Below are 22,227 nucleotides of genomic sequence, written 5' to 3'. Positions count from 1 at the left end.
AATTATCATGGAGTCACAATCAGGATCACACAGGATTCAGTGGTTTCCATATTAAACGAGTACAGAACTTGGAATATGACATTTCAGAAAGCAAAGGAGCTCAGATTATAACCAAGAATAACCTATCCAACAAAACTGAGTATAATTTTGTAGGGGAAAAAATGGACGTTTCAAGAAATAGAGGTCTTTCAGTATTTCTGATGAAAAGACCAGAGTTGAATAGAAAATTTGACCTCCAACACAAGATTCAAGAGAAGTATAAAAAAGTAAATATGAAAGAGTAATCATAAGGGATTCAATAAAGTTAAACTGTTTATATTCCTATACTGAGAGAGGATATATATAACTCCTAAGAACCTTACCATTATTAGGGTAGTTAGAAGGAGTTTACATAGACAGCATGGATGTGAGTTGAGTATGTTGAAATGATCTCCAGGAAAAAATGAAGGAACAAGAAAGAAGAATGCACTGGAAGAAGAGGGAAGGAAGAGGTAGAATGGGGGAAGTTTTCTCACACTTCTTCACAGAAGTGAAGAAAAAAGACAACTAGACAACAGTCTATGTAAGAAATAGTTGGAAAGTCTTTGTTAGGGGACTACAAACTCCATATCAGTCAGTATTGTTGTAGCCAAAAAGCGAACAAAATTGTCAACTCTATTAAGAGAAGCATAGTATCCAGAATTAGGGAGGTGATAATCTGGATCTTGTATTCTATCATAGTCAGGCCACAAAGAGTATTATGCAAGAAGGACATTTGGAGAGTATCCAAAGAAAGGTGACCAGGATACTTAGGTTTGAGCAAGTAGCTCTAGTAGCCAGAAAAACAGGGAAAAAACAGAGTTAAAGGTTTAATTAAAAGGGAAATTGGAACTCCTGCTCTCGCTCTTTCCAGGCTCTCTCTTTTCCTGGCCTAGAACTAGCTCACTCACCCCCTCCTGCATATTGAGATGGTTTCTCAGAGACAGTGACAGCTACATGCTGCTGTCACTCAACTTCAGGGTCCTAGGTATAACTTTATTGTGAGAAAAAATATGTTTCATAATAGCTAACATTTATATAGCATCTACTATGTGGCAGACAGTGCTAAGTGCTTTATACATATGACTGCATTTGGTCCTCAGAATTACCCTGGAAGGTAGATACTATTATTATCCCTATTTTACACTTGAGGAAACTGAGGCAGGATTTAAGTGACTTGTCCAGGATCACAGAGCTAGTGTCTACATTTGGACTCAGGTCTTCCTGATTGCATGTCCATTTCTTTATCGACTGTATGATTTAGCTGCCTGTCTACATTCATGGCTCAGCTCCTAGCATTAAGGCTTTCCTGAAATCAGGTTAGTTCCACATGTCAGTTGCAGACCCTGGTTGCTTTGTCAGCTTCTGTGCTCTGTCTTCAGTGAGCAGCTTCTTTTTCTGGTTTCTCTGAGTCTTTTCAGTGATTTCCAATCCTTTCACCCTTCAATTCTCCCCCAGACTATTATTCTGGCATGATCTACTTTCTCTTCTTCCCCATCTTAACCTCTTGGTGAAATAGTTCATCTCTCCTTTATCATCTTCTCTTGAGTCCTATGCCTCTTATCAAATGGTTGATGATGTCCTGCCAAGCCTCAGTCTACCTTTCCCCCTCCATTCACTACCTTTGCTCCTGTGGAATGAAGATAGAGAAAACCATGCAACTGTTTTGACTGGGCTCACTACAAATTAATGTTATGCAACCTCAACTAGGCCCTCACTTCTGCTAGGCAATCTTATTAAACTTCCCTTATCAACTCACTATGCTACTCTCCACAAGGACTTTTCCAAACGTTTTCATTTTACTTGTCCTGCCCCAATCTCTCTGCCGATCTCCAATTTTGCATCTCCAACTGACTTTCAGACATCTCAAAATGACTGTCTAGTAGACATCTTAAAGTTAACATTCCAAAACAGAATTCAATATTTTTCTCCTTAAACCCTCATCCCACTCCAAATTTCCCTATTTCTCACGAGGGCACCACCATCCTCCCAGAATCACAACTGTAGAAGGCAACACCATCTTCCCAGACCCTCATGTTCAAAACCTAGAAGTCATCTTCCACTCCTCACTTTCACCTCACATACTCTATATTGAATGTACCTTGCTTCTTTCATCTAATATTACCACTACCCTGGTATAGGTCCTCATCACCTTATACTTGGTTGATTGTAATAGGCTGCTGGTTGGTCTGTCTGCCTCTAGTCTCTCCCCACTCTGGTCCATCCTCCATTTAGCTGTCAAAGTGATTTTCCTAAAGGACAGATCTGACCATGTTCCCCGACCTTGCCAACCTTCCGCCAACAAACTCCAGTGGCAACCTATAACTTCTAGGATCAAATACAAATTCCTCTGTTCATCATTGAAAGTCATTCATAACCTGTCTTCTCCCAGACCCATGTTCTCTGCAATCCAATGACACTGGCATCCTTTCTGTTCTAACAAGACACTCACTCTCTTGGATCCAGGCATTTTCTCTGGTTGTTTCCTGTGTCTGGAATGCTTTTCTTCCTCATCTCTGCCTCCTTGTTTCCTAACTTTCTTTAAGTACCAACTAAAATATTGTCTTCTACAGGAATCTTTTCCCAACCCTTCTTAATCCTAGGACCTTTCCTCTGTTAATTGTTTTTTGTTGATCCTGTATATAGCTTATGTATATGCACTCCTTCCTCCACCCTCCTCTCCCCTTTGGATCATAAGCTTTTTGAGGGAAGGGACTGCCTTTTGCCTCCTTTTGTTTCCTCAATGCTTAGCACAGTGCCTGGCACATAGTAGGCTCTTAAATATTTGATGAACTAACTGCTTCTCAAGCTTTGACTTCTCAGCCATATGATCTAGCTTCTCATGCCTCAGACAAGGGCCTGATAATATATGGTAACTGATCTCTTAGACTGAGAAACTCCAGGTCCATATTTTTGCCAGATACAACATAGATATGGTCCTAGAGCCTCCAAATATCTTTTTAATTCTAAATTTCTCAGCAATAGACTTCCAAGTCCTAAAAACAGTTTAATGTAGAAAACAATTCACTGAAATAATCAGTCAATACTTTTGCTTTAAAGAGAGTCTACTTTCTCTCAGGTTATCCTGAGAGGATATCAAGGATATCCTCATATGTTAAGAGGGGCTGTTTTATCTTTGATACTCAGAACTGTTGATTTCTTTATAAGCTGCTTTTCTCTAGGCTTCTCTACAGATATCCTTTTCCCACCTCTTTCAGCAAATAAAATATTCATGTAAGTTAGGGTCACTATTTACATATAGATTTGGGAGTCCTCTGGAGAGAGGTGACCATTGTAGGCATAGGAATAGATGGATTGCCAAAGTAGAAGTGTGGAGTTGATGAGTTTTGAGAGATTCAGGGCCTCCCAAAGACCAGAGTACTGGATAGGGTTGTCTGGAATGAATTCTCGGACTCGTGTTCTTTAAGTCAAGGTGGCAAAAGTTTATTGTAATGCCAATATAGTGGGCAGAGTTGCTTAGGGAACTTGCAACTTGACAGAAAAGATGATAAAGCATGTATAAGAAAAGTAATGGATTATCTGGCAGATATGCTAATTGGGTATAATTTACAATCTTGGTCACTGGTGTCATTCCCTACTGGAAACCATGCGAAAGGGTTACTCAGGGGTGTATGTTTTTGGTCTGTTACATCTGTAGAAAGATAGCTTTGAGAGTTGATGTCTATAGCTTGACCTCTGGATTGAATATGATAACTTTGGGAATCAATACATGATAATTCTTTGGTTACAAAATAGTCCTGTTTTTACAAGAGAATTTCTTCAGAGGTCAGCTTGTTCTTGTGATGGGGGAAGATAGTTTATTTTACTGGGGCCCACTCATGAGTAATTGTGGGGAAAGGTAATTTGTCTTTACTGAGGCCCACTCATCAATTATTGCTAGGCTTGTGTCCTTGGGCTGGAGAGAAAACCATCAGGGATAGTGTTTTGAAGCTAGAGAGAATGTGATCTTGGAATTGGGGTCTAAGCACAAGCTTGATGGGGATGGAAGCTAGATTGCAAGGGATATGAAAGTAGTTTACAAAGAAGGTGAGCCCATTAGGCATAGACTTTTTTTTTTTAAAGGATATGACTTAAAGGAAAAGCAAAGAAAGAAAGAAGGGAAAGTAGTTGGATGGGATAGAAGGAACAAGGGAAGTCCTTTATGGTAAAGGGGAACCTGAGCATGTTTTGAGACAAATGGAAAGAAGACTATGAGAAGGGAGACATTGAAGGTACATGAGAGTGAGGGGGGAAGGTAGCAGGAGGGAGAGGGGGAAGGAGAGGACATGGGAGAGAGAAAGAAAGAGGGAAAAGGAGAGAGAGAGACAGAGAAAGAGAGAGAGAGTTTGAAGGGAGGATAAGAATAGGAGAAAGGGTACAAGATTAGCTTTAGTGACAAATAGAAATACTTCTTCTGGCACAGGAGAGGAGGAGGAAAGAGTAGGTTAGGAAGCTGAGAAGTTTTGTGCATGGAAGAGTTAAAGGACATGTTGCCATGGTAAAGTGGAAAGATCATTGGATCTGAAGTCAGAGGACCTGGGTTCAAATATTTCTTCTATTCCTTACTTATTTGTGTGACTGTGGGCAAGTTACTACCTTTCTGAGTCTCTTTTCCCTCATCTCTAAAAAAAGTGAGTTGGACTAACTGGCCTCTGAGGTCTCTTCAAGCTCTAGATTTATGACCAAGTAGCCTCAGTCATTTTTTTTTTTTTTTTTTTTTTGCGAGGTGGGAGGCTAATCATCATCCCTTAAGTATGATGGGTGAAAGTATGGTTATAGACTTGAGAGGGAGGAAGAAAGGTCAGAGTAGTCACTTTGGGAAATGAGACAGAGGGTGATCGCCGAGCTATCATTGTTTCTTGGTAATACACCCATTTTTGTTTTTCTGTCCTCTCTCTTTCCTCTTCATTATCATCATTCTGGGATCCAAACAAAGAGTTTCATCATTGGGTGTGGGATCCTTTCTAGGTGTGTCATTGAGAAATTTAAAGTTTGCCAAGGAATAATGAAGGCTGACATGTGTAGTATAGCAGCATTTAATCTATCTTAAACAACATAGAAATGCCTGCAGTTACACCCTTATCCAGGGAAACAAATTACTTGATAAAGAAATCCCTATTCCCCCATCTATTATGCCAGTGATTCCATTTAAAAAATTTTACTTAGTATGCTTGAAAGTTCAGCATTCACTTGAAATTGAACAACCTTTCAAATGAATAACAAATAACTCTTTACTACAATAACATCTGCGCTGAATCTATTATCAAGGGATTATTGGGAACATTTTTAAAAGGGATCTATAACCACCAACATGAAATATAAGCTTCTCTTCCTGCTCAAAATAAAGTATCATAATTCGAGGCACATTCATCAAGTCTCCTCTACTATACCCACCCTTCGTCTTTTATTTTTTTTTTAGCAGAAACATCTGTTTAGCCAACTCAGTTTTACTTTTTTACCCTTTTCTTCTACAATATTACTTAAAAAAAAGAAATGTAGATTAATAGTATGAGCATATGCTGAGGGGTGGGAGAGAGGTGGGAGGAAGTTTTCATATAGAAAAAAAGACTGCCATGTCAGTAGGCAGCTAATGGGCAAAGAAGGCAAAACTGTAGCAGCCATTGAGGTACTGCACTCTTGGAATGAAATAGATGGAGTGTTGTTATGACAGGGTTCCTAGTTCAACCCAGGTAGATCAGAACACTGCAAACTGATGTAGAGGGATGGCAGGTTTCTGGTCAATTAGGAATCAGCAGATAATACAAAGGAAAAAGACAATCACATTGGCACTTAGATTATCTAGATTGGCTGCCCATGTAGTCTGAATTTATTGGTTAATGGCCAAGCTGCCACTCCACTTCGTGCATTCTATAGACTTGGCCTGACTTCCTTAGAGCATCTGTATGCTTTAAATGAAATATGGCCAAGAAGATAAAAAAAAATAAAAGAGGAATAAGGAGTTGGGTAGGGAAATGTGAGTGGTTATTCATTTGGACAAATTTATTATTAGTTTTTCTACTGATGTTAATAGCAGGTTCACATGACAGGGACTTGGAATGTATTTATAATCCTCAAATAGTGTTTTGGGCAATTATTCATTTCTGGACATGTTTCTCAGAAATAGTCATTTCCTCTTAATGTTTCTCTTCTGCTGGAGACCAGGGCTCTGCAAAATTCCTCTTGTCAGGTTGATCTAAAGTTTGCTGATTGATGCATGCACCCATTTGCTTCATCCTTCTCCAATTCCAATTGTCCAAATTCCCCCCAAGTCTGCTTAATTTTGTTTTGTTTGTTTAAATAGCGGACAGGGATGGAGCAGGAAAATATTCTGTCCCTAATCTCTTTGCTTCATTTATTTGTAATTGTTTTCTTTTTTCTTTTGCCTTTTTTAAAAAAAAATTTGATGTGGGGAACCATCCATTTTCTTCAATCACTCAGCCAATAACTGATAGTTCAAAAGCTGACTGACAAATGGAGATAATTTCTTAGAACTCAGTCTAATTCTAGAAAAACTCTGTACTTGTCTTTTAAAATCATTGATGACTTTTACAGTTGCTGGTTTTCCCAGTCTCTAAATTCATGCCCTAGAGCAAAATCCAGTCACCTTGCCTTAGTTATGGTTTTGGGAAAAAGCAATATAGATATAACACAAAATTTAGAAGTTTAGGCAGTGAAGACCATCCAACTCATACGTTTCCCCTTGTTCACCTCTAAAAACTGCAGGCATTTTGAGTTGTTTATCACATTTGATTTTTTGCATATGGTTATGTTTCTACACATTCATTTGTACATATGGTTATGTGCATATGGATGAAGATGCATAATTTTCTAAATAAAATTATTCCTGATCCTTGTAGAATAAGTTAAAATGTAATTATGCCTCCAGAGACTGTTACTCTGGTGTTAGCCCTACTTCACAAGTCTTTTCTTCTATTCCATATGTGGGGGTGGAGGGTTGTGTCCTTGGTGTTTATTTCCCACCAGTGATAGAAATAGATAGAATGTCTGTATCTGTAAGAGACCCTAACATTTACTGGATAAATTGATGTATATGGATTAGCTTGCAAAGTCTCTACTTATAGAATGTGAGTTCCAAAGGACAGATACAATTTTTTGCTTTTCTTTGTGTCCTAAGTACCTGGCACAATGCCTGGCATAGAACTTTTGTTGTTTGGTTGTTTTTTTAGTTACTTCTGATTCTTTGTGATCCCATTTGGGATTTTCTTGGCAAAGATAATGGAGTGGTTTGCCATTTCCTTCTCCAGCTCATTTTACAGATGAAGAAACTGGGGAAAACAGTGTTAAATGACTTGACAAGGGCCACACAGCTAGAAAATGTCTCAGGCCAGATTTGAACTCAGGAAGATGAATCTTCCTGACTCCAGGCCTAGTTGCCCAGAGTAGGCCACTTACTAAATGCTTATGGACTGACTCACTGATGTGTTTGTTATATGCTATCGAATATATAGTAAGCAACAGTATATAACATGTAGTACATACAGGGTGGCACAGGGCAAGGTATCAAACACATAGGATGGCCTGCAGGCTGCATTGCCCTGGAAACACTCCCTAGTGCAGCAGGAGCTAAATTAGAATGAAATTAGGAAATAACAAAATAAATAAAAATATGATAGAAAATAAACAATGATAATTTGTGTTTTCTGAGTCAATATGTGGCATGCAAGAATCATTATGACCCCCATTTCTATTTAATTTTTGACACCACAGCATTGGACTCAAGAATACCAGGGTCCAAGTCCTCCCCCTTATGTAGACTAGCTGAGCAACTCTGGAAAAGTCAAGCAACCTCTTAGTGACCAAAGCAACTCTCAATTTATAATCTTAATATTATTTACAATCTTGAGATTTTTCATAATCTAAACATTACAAATCTCAGAGCAGGTGCTAAACTGCACTGGCAAAAGAAGTTTCCTTATCAGGAGTTTCATATGCAGTGAGATTGCAGTTCTGGTCTAAAAAAAGTATAGGCAACCTTCTATTAATAATAGCTAGTATTCATGTAGCACTTTAAGGTTTTCAAACTGCTTTCTAAATATTATTTCAGCTTAACTGATTGATTATTTGTCCTTTCAACAACTCTGGGAGGTAAGTACTGTTTTACAGTGCCCATTTTACAGATGAGGAAACTGAGGTAAGATAGAGGTTAAGTGCCTTTCCAGGGTCATACAGCTAGTAAAGTATCTAAGACTAGACTTAAAATATCTTAAGTCTTCCTGACTTGAGGTCTAGTGCTCTATCCACTGTGGCACCTAGTTTCCTAAAATTGTTTTCTGAAGACTCATCAAGAAATGGAAGTGACTCTGTGCTTTTGAAAGAAATGCCAATGGGATATTTAAAATCCAAAAGTAAAATTCAAATGAAAATGGTTATGAGGTTTTACCTTACACCCAAGAAATTATCAAAGATGACAAAAGCTAGAAACAGAAAATGTTGGACTAATGCATTTTTGGTGCAATTGTGAATCGATCCAACCATTCTGGAGAACAATTTGGAACAATGCTCAAAGGGCTATAAAACTGTGTATACCTTTTGATCCAGTAATACCACTACTAGATTTATATCCTAAAGGGATCATAAAAAAGGGAAAAGGACTCACATACACAAAAATATTTATAATAGCTCTTTCGTGGTGGTAAAGAATTGGAAATTGAGGGGATACTCATCAGTTGGGGAATGGATGAACAAGTTGTATAATATGAATGTAATGGAATGCTGCTGTTCCATAAGAAATGGTGAGGGATTTCAGAAAAAACCTGGAAAGACTTACATGAACTGTTACTGAGTGAAGTGAGCAGAACCAGGAGAACATTGTATACAGTAATAGACACATTGTGTGATGATTGACTTTGGTAGACTTAGCTCTTGTCAGCAATGTGATGATTTAAGACAATTCCAAAAGACTCATGATGGAAAATTCTATCCATATCCAGAGAAAGAACTATGGAGTTTGAATGAAGATTGAAGTATACTATTTTCTCTTTTTTTTTTCTTTCTCATGGTTTATCCATTTTGTTCTGATTCTTCTTTCATACCATGACTGATGTGGAAGTATGTTTAATATGACTGATTGTACACATATAGCCTATACCAGATTGCGTACCATCTTGGCGAAAGGCAAGGGGAAGGAGGGGCAAGTTTAGAATTCAAAATCTTATGAAAGTGAATGTTTAAATCTAAAAACAAATAAATAGGAAATAAAAGGAAATGTTGGATCCGTAGGAAGATAGGCACAATTTTACACCATTGGTGTTGAATTGGTGCACAACAATTTGGAGCCTCTCTTTGATTTAGTGATCTTACAAATGGGAGCCTACTCTCAAAAGGTCAAAGATAAAAAGAGAGGTCTCATATATGATGGGATGATGGATTTAGAGCCAGAAGGAACCTAAAAGTTCAACTAGTCCAACCCATGATTTTTACATGTGTAGAAACTAAGGCCCAGAGAAATCAAGCATTTTCAATCAAGCCCAAGGTCACAGAGGTTATTAAGAGTCAAGCTGGGATCTGAACCCAACTACTCTGACTCCACACTCAGTGTTTTCCCCAGTGTGCTTTCTGTGGTAGCCAAAAACAAACTGAATATCTGTCAGTTGGGGTATTGGTTGAACATAGCATGGTATATAAATGTGATGGAATATTATTGTATTGTAAGAAATAATGAACAAGAGAAATTCTTAGAAGACTTGCTGCTTGTGCTAATTTTGGCCTAACAACACCAAGAAAACACAGGTGCTCCATCAGCCAGCACCACACCATCCAGATGTGGAACCATCAATTACAGCAAATGGAGAAGTTTTGAATATTGTGGATAAGTTCACTTACCTTGGTAGTATACTTTCTGGGGATACACACATTGATAATGAGACTGCCACTCATTGCCAAAGCTAACTTAGTGTTTGGGAGGCTTGGAAGAAAAGTGTGGGAGAGAAGAGGTATTAAACTGACTACCACACTGAAGGTCTGCAGAGCTGTTGTGTTGACCTCATTGTTGTATGCCTGTGAAACATGAACTTTCTTGCCATGTCAGGAAACTGAATCACTTCCATTTGAATTGTCTTAAAAAAATTCTCAGGATCACCTGACAGGATAAGGTACCAGACACCGAGGTTCTTACTTGAACTAAACTGCCAAGCATTCAAATTCTACTTCAGACAGCACAACTCTGATGGGCTGGCCACACTATTTGAATGGCAAATGTATGCTTGCCTAAAAGATTATTTTATGGAGAACTCACACAAGGCAAGCGCTCACATGGTGGTCAGAAAAAGCAATACGCAGACACTCTGAAGGTTTCATGGAAGAACTTTGGAACTGATTGTATGACATGGGAGACACTGGCAAAGGATGTCCAGCATGGCATGCCCTCATCAGAGAAGGTACTATGTGGTATGAGCAAAGCAGAATTGAAGTAGCTCAAAAGAAATGTGAAATGCACAAATTTAGAGAATCCATTCCAAATGTTCACATAGATGCTTTGTGCCTGACCTGTGATAGAGCATTCCAAGTTCATATGGGTCTGATCAGCCATAGTCAGACACACTATAACTTGACTCTAACATAGTGACACCATTTTGGTCTTCTTTGAGAACGAAGAACAACAACCAACTGAAAACCAAACCAAAACCCAATATGAATATGATGGAATATTATTGTTATAATAAATAATGAATAAGAGGAATTCTTAGAAGACCTGTATGAATTGACACAATATGAAGTAAACAGAATCAAGAGAAAAATTATAAAATAATAACAATAATGTAGAGGGAAATAGTGCTAAAAGACACCATAACTCAGATGATTAAAATTATCCATCTTGACTCTAAAGAACTGATGATGGAATATGCCTTTTTCATCTCAGTAAAGAGATAGAGATCTGTAGGAACAGAGTGACTGTAAGTATAAAATAATAACAGTATTTACATGAAATAGTGAGGTGGCTCAGAGGATAGAGTGCTAGGCCTGAAGTCAGGAAGGTTCATTTCCCAGGTTCAAATACGGCCTCTGATACGTCTTAGCTGTGTGACCCTGGGCATGTCACTTAATTCTTTCTGGCTGAGTTCTTCATTTGTAAAATGATCTGAAGAAAGAAATGAGAAACCACTCCAGTATCTTTGTCAAGAAAACTCCCTAATAGGATCACAAAGAGTTGGATACAGTTGAAAAAGGACTAAAGAACAACATATGCTTTGCACTATGCTAAGCACAGGGGACACAAAAATAAGCAAACAACAGTTACTGCCTTCAAGGGACTTGCAGTTTAATGGAGGAGATAACATGCAGGCAAAGTTATGCAAAGTAAGCTATATATGGGATAAATAGGAAAGAATTAAAAAAGGGAAGGTACTGAATTAAGAGGGTTTGGGAAAGGCTTCCTGTAGAAGGTGGGATTTTAGTTGGGACTTAAAAGGAAGCCAGAAAAATCTGTAGTTAGAACAGAAGAGGGAGAGTATTCCAAGCATGGGGGCAGCCAGAGAAAATGCCCAGATGATGGAGTGTCTTGTTCATGAAACAGCTGGAATGCCCATGTCACTGTTGTGAAGAGTATGTGTTGGGGTATATGGTGTAAGAAGACTGGAAAGGTAGGGGAAGGCTAGATTATTAGGTGCCAACTATGTGCCAAGCACTGTGCAAAAGCATCAATAAAATATACACACGTTGTTTCTTGTGTGGGATCCTCGTATTTTCTGCATCTGTCTTTGTGTTTTACTGGTGTTTTACTCATCAGAAGAAGGTGACCAGACTCCATGAATTGCAGTAAAGTAAGAGAGCTCAGAGGCCATATAGTCCAACTCCCTCCACCTTCCCCACCCCTAAAATGTATTTGACATGTGGCTGGCCACATTTTACTTGAAATATTCCATTGAGAGACTTCTTCAGGCTGTCCATTCCATTTTGGTATAGCTCTAATTGTCTACTATTCTCATTGTAATTTTATTGTCAGTCTAGAGAACTTTGGTCCTTATTCTTGTGTGTGTGTGTGTGTGTGTGTGTGTGTGTGTGTGTGTACGTATGTGCACGTATGTGCATGTCACAGACCCCTTTGGAAGTCTGGTGAAGCCTTTCAGATTATGTTTTTTGAATGAATAACATAAAATACATAGTATTATAAAGGAATCAATTCTATTGCAATAACTATCAAAATAAAATAAAACGAAAAAGTTCAGGTTAAGACCTCGTTCTACAGAGTTTACCTGTCTGTCAGTGTATGTGGAACAGATAGTAAAAATGGACAGTGATTTAAAGTTAGAGTTAACTAGGAGGAAGGCTGGAATGCTTTAAGGGAATTGGAAAGTCCCTTTGATGACCCCAAACACATCCCAGACACAAAAACCCATCTTTTGAGTGCCAGTGTTTTTATGTAGCTAAGAGACCTGGAACACAATGGTCTCTAAAGAATTGATAATGAGGATGATGCAGAAGGTAACTGAGAGGTTGCACGATGGGTGTGAACAGGCTGTAATACATAACCAAGGAGGAACTTAAAAGAGTAACAAAGAAAAGATGTCATCGCTGAAATGTAAGGTAAGAAGATGGACTGGTCATGTGACAAGGACAAGAGACGACAAGTTGACAGTGTATGTGCTCTACTAGTCACCTTGTCAAGTCAGGAGAACATGAGGAAGGCATTAAATCTTGTGTTGAACATATGGAAGGACAAGTTGAACTAGTATGAATGGCTCATGACTGGCATCATTGGAGGGAACATTCAAATGGCTGAGATCAGAGGTCCATTTGAATTTTAGGGAATTTTAAGAATGTGAGCTCCTTGAGAGTCACCGTTATTTTAATTTTTGTCTTTTTATCTGCAACACAGCAAAATTATTGACTTAGAGTGCTCAAAGTATTGAACTGAATTAAATTTTAATCAGTTTCTTTTCTTGTTTTCCCTTCTTTCCTTCCCTCTGCTGCTTCTCTCCTCTTTTTAGTCAGTGTCCAAAGATTAAAAACTACTGAGGAAAATTAATTTTAATGTTGTATCCTTTGATTATTAATATTAATTTGCAATATACCTTTCTTTGTTTAAAATTTCTGCTTCTTAGTTTTAGCTCACATAGGAAAAAGTGTCCAGAAACTAGCTGAGGAATGGGGTCACATACCAGCCCCTCCCAGGGCTTGGTCCGGGACTTTCTGTTTATTCCATAAACAAAAGTTAAACTGAGCTGTGTTAAAAAGCTAAATTTACTATCCAGTCACCGAGAGTCATTTTTGTGACCTTGGTCCCTTCATCAGAGTTTGGAGTGGCCTTTCTCATGAAGGAGAAAAAAAAATTAGAGAGAACCTTATCAGGGTGCCCAGATTGCTAGAGGGACCTCAAAACTCATGATCACACCTCATTTCTCAGCTGACCTTCCCTTCTTCCCCCAAGAGTAATCAGGAGGAGTTAAAGGGCTCTTTGCTCACTTACTCATTTAATATTCACTAATCAGGGATTGCTTTTGTCAGGTGTGTTCCAGTAATTTGCTGTCAGGAAGACAGATCCACATTGGTACTGGGTCTTTGATTACTGAGAAAAATCACTATCAATTTAACGCTTATTGGCTGACCTAATTAATAAATTGATTTTTAATACTGGGAAACTTTGTCTCTCATATTTTATTCCTGACACTATTTGTGAGCAGAGATTCTATTTTTTAATACTATGGAGACAAACTCAAATAGAAATGGGGGGGGGGGGTCACTATTTTGTAACTGAGCATCCCAATGGCCTATACCTTGATTTAGTTTAAAACTGTAATGTTGTCTATGTTTTATAGTATTTTCTTTTGTTCATGTTGTTGAATATTTTCTAGTTACATGTTAATCTGGTTCCAGCCAAACTGGGGAATGTTGTGAGCTTCATGCAGCCTGTGGGTACGTTGGGGGGCTGTTTGATACTTATGCTTCAAAATATATTCTATCCCTGAGGTCTAGTACCCTGCTGTGCATTTTAATATAAACTCTTAACTTAGATTATTAAGTTTTTATTTGGTGATAGCTCCTTCATATACTCTCTGAATTCTTAGAATTAGATGTTATTGGCAGGGGTGGATATTTTCTGATGTGAACCTTTATGTTATTTCTTTCTCTCTCTTTCTCTCTCTCTCTCTCTCTCTCTCTCTCTCTCTCTCTCTCTCTCTCTCTCTCTCTCTCTCTCTCTCTCTCTTCTCTCTCTCTCTCTCTCTCTCTCTCTCTCTCTCTCTGTTAGCAACTCTAAAATTTAGTTACTCAATTTCACATTCATTTCCTGTTCACCAAGGGCAGTTCATTGTTGCAGAGGATCTCTGAGTCTGGATTGATGACTTGATCACCTCCATCATCTGCTTTCAATTCAATTTGATAATCATTTGTAGGCTATTCAACATTGTACTGGGCTGCTGAGATAGATGCAAAGATGAATGTGTTGGCTGGCTCAAAGCCTGAGGAATCTGTTTTCCAGCCAGACTTATATGTGAAGGCAGGAATCTGGGGAAAAAAAGAGTTTGAGGCACCAGACCTAACCTCTGCTGATCTCTCCTGGTTTTTTTCTTGCTTTCCTTTATCCATCCATTTATGTGGTAGGCTCAGCAGAGATTGGGAAAAGGGAAAAAAACCTCAAAAAAACTAGTCATAAACACTCTCAAAGTTCTCATGACTTTTCTTTGTCAGAGTTGTCTGAAGCAGATTTTTAGTTGAACAAATTATAAAGATCCTCTCATCAAAAGTCAGACAGATACTTGGGACAGGAGAAAAGAGATTTAAAAGATAGACTTGATTTTAGCCTGGGAATGTCCTTCCTGCTTTCTGTTTTTGTCCACTTGCTGGATGTGGCGGCTTATAAAACCATTTCAATCATTGCATCTTTGTAGAAAGGAGCCAAACAGTCACTGAGTAGCCCTGAAGAGATGAAGTTCAGACATTGGTAACAGATTGAACTGCAGCCACATACCTAGTGGAGATGCCAAGCACAAACCATGGGACTGGCAGAACTGTACCCATAGCAAATTGAGGGGATTATGATAGCAAGTGGTCAGTGGTGGGAACTGAGTGAATCACACTGACTCCATCTTGTACTGCAATCCTGGAGCTAGATTAATTTCTATTCAATTATGGGTCTAATCCAATTTCTGTTTTTTGAGAAAACTTTGTTCAATTGTGGGAATTGGGAGATCTTATTGCATTCTTTGAACCTAGTCCTGTATGTCTGGTAAAATGGATCACCTCTTCTTACTGCTTAGAAACCCTTGACCAGGGATCTAGGTTATACTGACCAGAAACTCAATCAGATCCAGAGACTGATGTAAGGAATTTTCTCACAACTGCACATTTCAACTAAATTGTGGTTGATGGTTGAACTTCATTCTCAAAGAAGACCAAAATGACATCTCTATGTTAGACTCAAATTACAGTGTGTCTAACAGTGGCTGATCAGACCAATATGAACTTGGAATGCTCTACCACAGGTCGGGCACATGGTCCATGTAAACATTTGAGGTGGAGTCTCTAAATTTGCATATCTCACATTTCTTTTGATCTGTTTCAGTTCTGCTTTGCTTGTAGAGCACAGCACCTTCTCTGATGAGGGAAGTCCTGTGCCAGTGTCTCCCATGTAACACCATCAGTTCCAAAGTTCTTCAGTAAGACCTTGAGAATATCCTTGCATTGCTTCTTCTGACCACCGTATGGGCACTTGCCTTGTGAATTCTTCATAAAATAGTCTTTTAGGCAAGCATACATTGGCATTCGAACAGTATGGCCAGCCCATCAGAGTTGCTCTCTGCAGTAGAGTTTCACAGTTTAATTTAAGACAGGACCTTAGTATCCAGTACCTTATCCTGCCAGGTGATCTTCAGAATTTTCCCAAGACAAATGGAAGCGATTCAGTTTCCTGAAGTGGTGCTGGTATATTGTCTGGGTTTCACAGGGATTGTGTGAAGCAACCCATATGTCTTATCTGAAAACTGGTCTTATATTGATCAATCAGTCAGTGTTTCCATATCCCTTTGATTGTTTACAGGTGCTTGGGTGGAGTAGGACATGTCTTTTTCTGAATTCAGGGAATTGCACCTGTTTACCTTCCTCCTCCTAACTTGGAAAGTCCCTAATTTTTCATCCAACTAGATATTAGGTTAGCTAATGTTGTATTGTTTCCTTTTAATTAAATGGCCTTATTTGATGAATTATTTTTAATGTATAACGGTCTGTTTCCCCCTGTATTCGATTAGCTGACGAGGTCTGGTCTGACTTTGTTAGGCAATTGGCATTCATTGCTTAATAAATTGATATACTTGGAAGATTGAGCCTTTGTTTTCCTCAGTCTTTCAACTGCCATACCCAGAAGTATGAAGATATAATTGTATAATAGCTTTCATGATTGCTCCTAGATATTTCGGTTGGACCTTTTCTGCCACTGAGATTTTATAATACCCACTGTCATCCAGCACTAAAGACCACAGGTGAGTCTTCTGTGGGTAAGTCTTTGTCATGCAAGCCTCCACTGATTTTGTGTCTTTCACAGGTGAGTCTTTGTCACTCTATTTATATAGTTACTTTTTATAGTTAAGTAGAGTATACAGTTAGTTCAAAGCTCATAATCTGAAGCAAAGACATTAAATGAACTATGACAGTATGAAAAATAGCAATTAAACATTTCGCTCATGAACCTGGGATATGATTTTTTACAAAGACATGTATCATCAGTGGGAGGAGTGAAGGTGCTAGGGAAGATATAGAAGGTCATGTATGTAGTGAGCATGTGTGGAGAACACACACATAAAGAATTCATGTGGCCATCTAGGGAGGACACACATGAATGAAATATATATATATATACATATACATACATACATATATATATATTTTCCCAGGTATATGTATACCTGGGAAAATGTATGAAGAGGCACATATTGGTTATCTATGTTGAAGTCATATGTGTTCGGGGAAATTTAGACTTCTGACACTGGAGGAACAATGATATCCTCTTGGGATGGCTTTGTGCTGATGTTTCTCCTGGCTGTTTATTACTCTGCTGGCCTGGCGATCATTGCTTGGTTTGTCGTTGAATGGTCATTATTCCATTTGTCTTCTGGTCACTGATGGGCATTTCAGAACTTATTTCTACTATGAACTTCTGGGCTTTATCTCTTTCTGTCTGCTGATCATCTCAATTCTTATTCTGTTACGGTAAAATGATTAGAAAATCTCTCCTTGATAAAAACAGACTGACATTTCTGACATAGCCTTTATACTCAGCAGTATACCCTATAAATGGCCCAGAATAGAAGCAAGAAACACCTTTCTGGCTAAGATTAATTCTGCCTTTTGAACTATCTCCATCTAATAGGATCTTTATGTCTCAAGCCTCTATCTGATTTAGGGTAAGAAAGTCCCTATAATTCCTTTACAGTCTCTAACAGGAATCTTGTGCCCCCCTAACATCTTTCAGTTGTCCCTGCCTAAGAAATCCCATAGGAACACACCGAGTCCTGAGTCACTACTGTTTTTCCTCTGCTGACTTATTTTGTGTCTCACATGGAAATTAGTAGGTAAAAAGAATCACGAACAATGACAAGAACAGGGAAGATTTGTCACCTTTCACATGAAAGTGTGCTCAGTGACAAACCTCCCAGGTTTTGTTCAGGTAAAGATTCATGGAAGAGGCACCTAGCTCCAAGCCTGGATTCAGGAAAACCTGAGTTCAAATCTAGCCTCAGATCCTTCCTAGCTGTATGATCCTAGGTAAGTCACTTAACTTCTTTTTGCCTACATTTCCTTATCTGAAAAACGGGGATAATAAAGTACTTTCCTCCCAGGATTATTGTGAGGATCACATGAGATAATAATTGTAAAACACTTGGTTGGGCACATAGTCAGCACTATATAAATGTTAGTGATAATTATTTGATCTGAGCTTTGAGGGATGGATAGGATTAGCACAGGCAGAAGAACGATGCAATATAATGAAGACTGGCATGAACATGCTTATTAATATTTTAATAGTTCAGTGGCTCTAATTAAACAAATAACCATCAGGATTAGGGTCCTTGATTGTGTCTTGGGTGCTCAACCCTTCACTGCAATTGAAGAAAGTGCTGAACACAGTGGGTGGGCCTCCTGGTGCTGCAGGAAAGCAGCAGTCATCCCAAAGCTCGGCATCCAAATGGTGTCATTTGCTCTCCTGGCTTCTGACCCTGAAGCAAGATGAAAATGAAAGGGAGCGATTTGGGGAAGAATAGTTAAGCAGCCGTAGAAGCGTCCATTGTCTCTAAGCTAAAGTCAGCTTGCATAGAAGTTCCAATTCCAAACCCGTCATGTGGCTTGTATTAGATCCCTTTTGCTAAGTTCAAAGGTTTGTCATGGCTGTTGCTTCGACAATCCCCTTAATCTTCCAATCACAACAGGTGGTGAATCCTTTAATCTTCCTTACAGCCTTGCTAAAATGACTGTCAGTCAGGGCCGTGGATAGAGTTCTCAGATGGAGGGAGATATTAGATTAAAATTTGAATTTTGTTTTCTGCCTGAATCAGATTTGAGAACTGTAGTTGAGGATGGGGGGCTTCAAAGGGCTCGTTAATTTATTTAATTTTTCAGATGAATAATACAAAGAGAGCTGATTGCACTGAATTTTTACTGCTGCTTAAAAAAATCAAAACCAAAAGGAGAGACTTGAACCTTTATAAAACTAATTACCACAGAGTGGAGATAGTCTATGAGATGCAGCATTTTATAGTATAATCTCACTTAACGTAGTCACACATCTGGAACCCTGGAGCCATGGGGTTTTCCTACTTGGGAGTGATTAACTCTGTTCTATCTCGGGCATCTTTACAATTTATCTCAGAAATTATTGAAGTACACTGCTTGCCATTTTCAAGCACTTATAAACTCAACATGATTTACTTAAATGCTAGGTAATTTACACCTAGGGAATTTCCCTGAATGTTATTTTCAGGCAATTTTTTTTTCTTCCACATCTATAGCTTTAGGTAAGAAGAAATAAAAGTGTTTCTACAAGGTGGACTTTTCTGTCTGTCTGTATTTATGTTCTCATCTGTCTGTCTATCTATTTATCTATCTATCTGTCTGTCTATCAGAAGTTGTCATTAATTCAAGCCTCTATTCAGTTTCTTAGGGTAATGGGCTAGAGGTAGCATGAGCCACCAGAAGTCATAGATTTCAAATATAGACTCTCAAGTTTCATTTTAATTAGCAGTCTTAGCTTCTTTGCCACCAAACCTTTCTCTCAGAACAGTCAGCAATCCCTTTTTATATCTCAAGCCCATTTTTTTATCCTTTTCTTCCTTACCACTCTTACGTAGACTTACTGATTGTTCAAATGGCCATTGCACTTTTTTCCTTTAGATTTAGTTGTGTATTGGGGCAAGGAGATTCTCTTTTAACAATTTAACAAACACTGGAGAGGTGGCTAAGGACTTGGCATTTTCTATCTTTTCTGAGAAAGATTAAGAAGAAAATCCTTACAATTGAAGATATGGAAGACTTATGAAATCAACAGATTCCATTCCAGTTTGGTTCAGTGGAAAAATCACTGACTTTGGAGTTAAAATCCTACCTGTAACATTTATTTCTGTGTGACTTTGAGGTAGTTTTGTGTATTCCTTAGGCCTAAATTTGTTGTTGTTTAGTTATTTCAGTTGTGTTTGTGACCCCATTTGGGATTTTTTGTGACTCTTTGTGATTCATTTGGGATTTTTCTTGGCAGAGATACTGGAGTGGTTTGCCTTCCTCAGTATATTTTACAGATGAGGAAACCAAGGCAAACAGGGTTAAGTGACTTGGTCAAGATTACACAGCTAGTTAAGTGTCTGAGGTTGAATTTGAACTCAGGAAGACTAAACTTCCTGACTTTTGGCCTGACAATCTATCCACTATACAATCTAGTTGTCCCAGACCTAAGTTTACTTTTTAGTAAAATAAGGAATTGTTGTACTAGATGACCTCTGAGGTTCATTTTAACTCTACTTCTGTAATTCTTATTACAATTTTATGGATGTATTTTATTTTTATTTCATATTCATTTTACAATACATTCTACCCCAAACTATCCCTTATAATAAAGAATCAAAAAGTAAAAAAAAAAAAAATTAGCTGACCCAAAACTAGCAAATACATTAAACACATTCCTTGTTCTCCACTTTTGCAAAGGACAAGGCAGCTAGGTGACAAAGTGGCTGGAACACTGGAGTTGGAATCAAGTAATGAGTTCAAATCCTTTCTCAACACCAAATAGCCATGTGATCCTGGGTAAGTTAACTAACATCTTCCAGCCTCACTTTCCTCATATGTAAAATGGGATTAATAATAGCACCTACCTCATAGAGTTCTTGGGAGGAGCAAATGAGATTACATATGTAAAGACCTTTGCATATCTAAAAGCATTTTTAAAAATGCTAGCTATTATTATTTTTATAGTTCTTTTTTGTGACCAAACTTGGCTCTTATAACTTCACATTCTTGAGTTTAATTTATTTTACTACAGTTTTTAGACTTTGATTTACTTTCATTTATAGACATAATACATGTAGTTCTCTTGATTTGCTTACTAGATTTTACATCACTTCATGCTTTCTCATGATTTTCTAAATGATTCATATTCATTATTTCTCACAGTACAGTAATAGCCCATTACATTCATGTATTTCCATTTACTTTGGAAGGATTATCTTGCTTGCTATGATATGCACTTTAGGCAAGGCAGATTTATCTTCTAGGATTTTAGAGTGAGATGGAACTTTGGAGGTCACCTTGAACAATGTCTGAGGGACAGCTAGGTGGCTCAGTGGATAGAGTATCCTGTCTGGAATCAGGAAGGCCTGAGTTCAAATCTGACCTTAGACACTTACTAGCTGTGTGACCCTGGGCAAGTTAATGTGTCTTTGTTCGTTTCAGTTTCCTCATCTGTAAAATGGGGATAATAATAACACCTACCTCCCAGGGTTGTTATGAAGATCAAATGAGATAATTATAAAGTGCTTAGCACAGTGCCTGACATATAACAAAGTGTTCTACAAATATTAGCTAATATATATTTCATATTTCCATAAACTATTATTTATTGTGCACTATTATTTGTATATACGTATGTATGCATATATACCCACATACATACTTATACGCATAGGCACACATATATGTTGTCTATTCCTTTAGAATATGAACTTCTTGAGGACAGGGACTGTTTTTGCCTTCATATTTTAGCATAGTGCCTAGAATAGCAAGTGTACAATAAATGTTTGTTGACTGACTGACAAGAAACTTTTAGAAATATTTGATATATTTCATTTCTTTCCTATTCCCAGTAAGTACCTAGATATGTTCAATACCCTTGCAATCTTGTATAGTATTTTCCCTGGAACTCTATTTCCAAATGCAATACATTTTTCTCTAAGCAGTATTTTCACTCTCACATTTTCCCTAAAGTTTGTTTTTTGAATGCCTCTTCTAATTACATTCCTTGCCTGGACCCACACAAGGCTATGTAACCCTTACAACTTGTAGTATAAACAGGTAGGGCCCCCTTCTCCATGGTTTTTGCATTGTTCTCAAAGATTTCCCTTCCCTCTGCACCCATGTAGAGAGTGTGTAGGGAATGCCTTATACTTCTACTTTTTATTTGTAGAAGATAATGCATTTGGTGCAAACAACTTATTTCTTCTCTAGTTAGCCTTTTCTTCCCCTTTGTCTTGATACTTCTCTGATATATCGCCTATTAGTTTGCCAAGAACATTCAGAAATAGGATTCTGATGTGGTACTGCCCTGTTTAGCAGCAGAGGGCACTGTGAGTACACTTTCTAGGGTACCTAAAATGAGCAGAGCTGTGGGAAGGAGCAAACGTGTACTTCTGTATAGAGCTATGTCTTTGTTGAGACTGCTCCTTAAAATAAACCCTTTCTTTCTTAATGCCATCCGTGTTTCTGTTTAGCAGAGGTGTAGACTAGGACAAAATGTTTCCTATCCTACATACCTAACTAAGCACAGACCTTGGCACGGGGTATGCTGGGAGTGCACAAGCATACTTTAGAGTTTCAAAATTTTTTTGGTAGTTCATACTTCATTTCTTTAGTTTTTAAATTTAAAAATTCATTTTAATGAAGTTTTAGTTTCTTTAACTTATAGTGTACAAAAACATCCTTTATGATTGATATTTAATAAATGTTCTTCTTATAAACATTCCTAGGGTACATACCCTAATGAAATTTGCTGTGTGTTCT

General features: G+C 38.0%; 1 protein-coding gene across 1 annotated transcript in view; it reads right to left on the bottom strand.

The window, feature by feature from the left end:
- Positions 1-22,227, bottom strand: part of CNGB3 (cyclic nucleotide gated channel subunit beta 3) — a 187,004-nt gene that overhangs the window by 96,233 nt on the left and 68,544 nt on the right. The gene's annotated exons all lie outside the window — the stretch shown is intronic.

This window comes from Notamacropus eugenii, chromosome 4 (genome assembly GCF_028372415.1).
Source record: "Notamacropus eugenii isolate mMacEug1 chromosome 4, mMacEug1.pri_v2, whole genome shotgun sequence".
Classification (NCBI taxonomy): domain Eukaryota; kingdom Metazoa; phylum Chordata; class Mammalia; order Diprotodontia; family Macropodidae; genus Notamacropus; species Notamacropus eugenii.
This window is presented reverse-complemented; position numbering and strand designations above follow the sequence as displayed.